Source organism: Dendropsophus ebraccatus, chromosome 7, assembly GCF_027789765.1.
Source record: "Dendropsophus ebraccatus isolate aDenEbr1 chromosome 7, aDenEbr1.pat, whole genome shotgun sequence".
In the NCBI taxonomy this organism is placed as follows: domain Eukaryota; kingdom Metazoa; phylum Chordata; class Amphibia; order Anura; family Hylidae; genus Dendropsophus; species Dendropsophus ebraccatus.
This window is the reverse complement of record NC_091460.1, coordinates 6,901,163-6,906,704: the sequence shown is the minus strand read 5'-3', so window position 1 is coordinate 6,906,704 and position 5,542 is coordinate 6,901,163.

Below are 5,542 nucleotides of genomic sequence, written 5' to 3'. Positions count from 1 at the left end.
CCATACTGCCCCCCGGTGGCTGCCCCTGTGTATATACTGAGCACAGACCATACTGCCCCCTGGTGGCTGCCCCTGTGTATATACTGAGCACAGACCATACTGCCCCCTGGTGGCTGCCCCTGTGTATATACTGAGCACAGACCACACTGCCCCCTGGTGGCTGCCCCTGTATATATACTGAGCACAGACCATACTGCCCCCTGGTGGCTGCCCCTGTGTATATACTGAGCACAGACCACACTGCCCCCTGGTGGCTGCCCCTGTGTATATACTGAGCACAGACCACACTGCCCCCTGGTGGCTGCCCCTGTATATATACTGAGCACAGACCATACTGCCCCCTGGTGGCTGCCCCTGTGTATATACTGAGCACAGACCATACTGCCCCCTGGTGGCTGCCCCTGTATATATACTGAGCACAGACCATACTGCCCCCTGGTGGCTGCCCCTGTGTATATACTGAGCACAGACCACACTGCCCCCTGGTGGCTGCCCCTGTATATATACTGAGCACAGACCATACTGCCCCCTGGTGGCTGCCCCTGTATATATACTGAGCACAGACCATACTGCCCCCTGTTGGCTGCCCCTGTGTATATACTGAGCACAGACCATACTGCCCCCTGGTGGCTGCCCCTGTGTATATACTGAGCACAGACCATACTGCCCCCTGGTGGCTGCCCCTGTATATATACTGAGCACAGACCATACTGCCCCCTGGTGGCTGCCCCTGTGTATATACTGAGCACAGACCATACTGCCCCCTGGTGGCTGTCCCTGTGTATATACTGAGCACAGACCATACTGCCCCCTGGTGGCTGCCCCTGTGTATATACTGAGCACAGACCATACTGCCCCCTGGTGGCTGCCCCTGTATATATACTGAGCAGAGACCATGCTGCCCCCTGGTGGCTGCCCCTGTGTATATACTGAGCACAGACCATACTGCCCCCTGGTGGCTGCCCCTGTGTATATACTGAGCACAGACCATACTGCCCCCTGGTGGCTGCCCTGTGTATATACTGAACACAGACCATACTGCCCCCTGGTGGCTGCCCCTGTGTATATACTGAGCACAGACCATACTGCCCCCTAGTGGCTGCCCCTGTGTATATACTGAGCACAGACCATACTGCCCCCTGGTGGCTGCCCCTGTGTATATACTGAGCACAGACCATACTGCCCCCTGGTGGCTGCCCCTGTGTATATACTGAGCACAGACCATACTGCCCCCTGGTGGCTGCCCCTGTGTATATACTGAGCATAGACCATACTGCCCCCTGGTGGCTGCCCCTGTATATATACTGAGCACAGACCATACTGCCCCCTGGTGGCTGCCCCTGTGTATATACTGAGCATAGACCATACTGCCCCCTGGTGGCTGCCCCTGTGTATATACTGAGCATAGACCATACTGCCCCCTGGTGGCTGCCCCTGTGTATATACTGAGCACAGACCATACTGCCCCCTGGTGGCTGCCCCTGTGTATATACTGAGCATAGACAGCTGAGGGACAGGAGGGTAAATACCTATCCCGTATCTACCTGGGATATTAGGGATAGGGGCACATAGGTCGTTCTCAGGCATCGGAAGACACAAACTTGTCTCTCCGTGGCAGAATGGCAGAATAGGGTGCTATTAGACGACGCAATTTTTGTTTTTGCAGAATATCGATCTTTTGTGAACGACCTGAAACCATTCACCATTGTGCTGCGTTTACACGGAACGATTATCGTTTGAATTTTCGCGATAACGATTGCTTTTGAGCGATAATCGGCTCGTGTAAAAACACAGCGAACGATCAAGCGACGAGCGAGAATTCGTTCATTTTGATCTTTCAACATGTTCTCAAATTGTCGTTGGTCGTTCGCTAAAAATTGGCAGATCGATTCGTGTAAACAGTCTTTTAAAGATTCACCCCGTGTAAGAGATGGGCTTAAGCGATCTTAAAAACAATCGCAGTAACGATTTTTCTAACGATTTATTTGTCTAACCGCTGATCGTTATAAAAACCAAATCGTTGGCTCAAAATCGTTAAACGATCAATTGGGCGAATTATCGTTCCGTGTAAACGTAGCATAACACACAGATCGACAGTCGTTAGTTACTATGGTAATTACGATGATTACTGCGATCGTTCACTCCTGGCCCCAGCGAACAAACGATACGGGACCGTGAGCTGGAACCGGGGAGGTAGGGGGACGTCGTTACCCTCCCCGGTCATAGCCAAAAAAGCCCCCCAGCACGGAGTACCCCTTTAGGTTGGAACGATATAAGTATTTTTCGCCCAATAATCCGCCTGTGTAATAGCCCCCTAACTCTTTTCACGGGTGCGAGGAAATAATAGCTGAAGACCACGGCTGCAATGAGAGATTCCTGACGTTTTTTCATGGAATCTCGAGACTTTTCCACCTCTGATCTTCTAAATCCTAATTACTCTACGTTGCACCATATGTTTTGTATCTTTGACTTCGTAAAGTTTACATTTTTGAATAAAAACGGGATTACACATAAACATTTTAGGAATTTTTGTTTTCTTCTAATTTTCTATTTTACTAAATGTATTATAAAATAATCCTGAGATCTTGAAGTTTTCATTCTCACCAATAGGCCTACAACTAAGCTGAGATTTCCTATTGTGTCTGTGATGATAAGGAGGAGGCTGCTGGAAACTGACCCGTACAGGGTTAAAGCGACAGAGGACGCCATCAGCGGAAACAATAGAAGTAGCTCACAGCTCAGCCTCTAATTTCACTTATCTGTGTCTTTTGGCATATGGGAGGATCGCAGCAAAGCTTCATATTTGCGGGTGTTTTCTGGGATTTGAACTCGGGACACATTCTCCATTCTAATGTCCGTGTTTCGTCACAGTGCTGGCTCTGGGAAAATAACGTTTCTTTCAATGCAAGGCTATGTTCACACAACGTATTGAGACCGGCTGTTCCGTGACCCGGCCGGTCTCTGCCTGGATCTGTACTGTATCCAACTACTCAATGTCTCCTTCATCCGTTTAGGGGGACATGAATGTGCTGTATGATTAGAGACTTTATTACATCGTTTGTTGTCTATGCGATAGTCTGCAGTTGCGGGTCATTTTATGTGGGAAAGAGACCACCAAATACTCATAAGGAAAGAGTCTCTCTGGATCTCTCAGCTCAACGCGACTGGCCCGCTCGGCCTTAATGAGCGGAACGCTCTGAGTGTATCCGTGTAATGATTTCCATTTGTAATTATGTGTTATCTTTTCTTTGGTCACGTGCACGTTACCTGTATATAGAGCACACCTCCTCTCCCCATGACGCTATCACCTGGTCGACAAAGGGGGCGTGTCCTCAAAACGGCCGTCCCAGTGCGCGTCCACACCTCTCCCTCCCCGCTACCCGTGGCAGACGGAATAAAGTGAGCTGATACAAGATACCGGGTGAGTGCTGATTTATCTACCTACTACACATTATATCCCTGTATATAGGAGCAGTATTATAGTAGTTATATTCTTGTATATAGGAGCAGTATTATAGTAGTTATATTCCTGTATATAGGAACAGTATTATAGTAGTTATATTCCTGTATATAGGAGCAGTATTATAGTAGTTATATTCTTGTATATAGGAGCAGTATTATAGTAGGTATATCCCTGTATATAGGGGGCAGTATTATAGTAGTTATATTCCTGTATATAGGAGCAGTATTATAGTAGTATATTCCTGTATATAGGAGCAGTATTATAGTAGTATATTCCTGTATATAGGAGCAGTATTATAGTAGTTATATTCCTGTATATAGGAGCAGTATTATAGTAGTTATATTCTTGTATATAGGAGCAGTATTATAGTAGTTATATTCCTGTATATAGGGGCAGTATTATAGTAGTTATATTCTTGTATATAGGAGCAGTATTATAGTAGTTATATCCCTGTATATAGGAGCAGTATTATAGTAGTTATATCCCTGTATATAGGATCAGTATTATAGTAGTTATATTCCTGTATATAGGAGCAGTATTATAGTAGTTATATCCCTGTATATAGGAGCAGTATTATAGTAGTTATATCCCTGTATATGGGTAGTATTATAGTAGTTATATTCCTGTATATAGGAGCAGTATTATAGTAGTTATATCCCTGTATATAGGGGGCAGTATTATAGTAGTATATCCCTGTATATAGTAGCAGTATTATAGTAGTTATATTCCTGTATATAGGAGCAGTATTATAGTAGTTATATCCCTGTATATAGGAGCAGTATTATAGTAGTTATATCCCTGTATATAGGGAGCAGTATTATAGTAGTTATATCCCTGTATATAGGAGCAGTATTATAGTAGTTATATCCCTGTATATGGGTAGTATTATAGTAGTTATATTCCTGTATATAGGAGCAGTATTATAGTAGTTATATCCCTGTATATAGGGGGCAGTATTATAGTAGTATATTCCTGTATATAGGAGCAGTATTATAGTAGTTATATTCCTGTATATAGGGGGTCAGTATTATAGTAGTTATATTCTTGTATACAGGGCCAGTATTGTACAAGCTATATAACAGTATATCCCGGTTATAGGTCCGGATGTCACATAGATTTGTTATCTGTGCTTTAGGAAAAGCTTTTCTGGAGCATCTTTTCTTAGATCTGCATTGTGTGATCCTTCTGTTATTCCTCCTAGAAATATCGGATTATGCTGACAGCTCAGTGTTCCCTTTGTCACTAGGATTCATCCCGGCATAGCTGGAGGGGAATGGCCATAAGTAGTTGTTACTTTATTTGTATGATCCCTGGGGGGATAACAGAGGAATGACAGCACAGAGCGGTAAGAGAAGCTGCTCCAGTAATGGGGAATCTGACAGTATACAGGCAGGAGAAGGGAGTGTGATGGGAGGGACCACTAGGGGGCGCAGTGAATCACCCACCATTGTTCTGTAGACCCCTGGGATCTGTTTTCTTCGCTGGGTGAAGTGACTTCTGCTTTTGCTGTGATGTTGTCCTTATAGTTACAGGGATTATTGGAATGTAACAAGATTTCTATCACTCCAGAAATCGAGTAATGTGACAACTGATACACTGTAACGAGTGCCGCTCCTGCGCTAACTCGCCCCAGGTAACACATTCTTATCACCCCGGACAAATGTAAGGACTGTGATCATGTACATCTGTGCCAGTGATACAATTAGAAGCACCACTTTGTAGATCGTATCAAACACGATTGACACAGTGGCGGAGTAAATGTACCCTGGCCCCAGGGCTGTCCACCCGACCGGCATCCACTGCCTATAAATATTGAATGGTACCCTCCCTGCTGGCCCCAACAGGGGCAATGCTAGGGTCCCAAAACATCCAAGACACGGGCCCTCTGAGTTGTATCAGCACGGAGAGTGCACGGGCAGAGCTGGCGGGTGGGACACACTCAGGGACGACCTTAAGGTAGATGGCGCCCGCATAAACCCACTTAAGGACACACTTTAAGTCTCCCCACCCACAATATAATGCCTCCCTTAGTGTTCCACATACAGTATAAGACCCTTAAGTACCACTAAATAACACCGC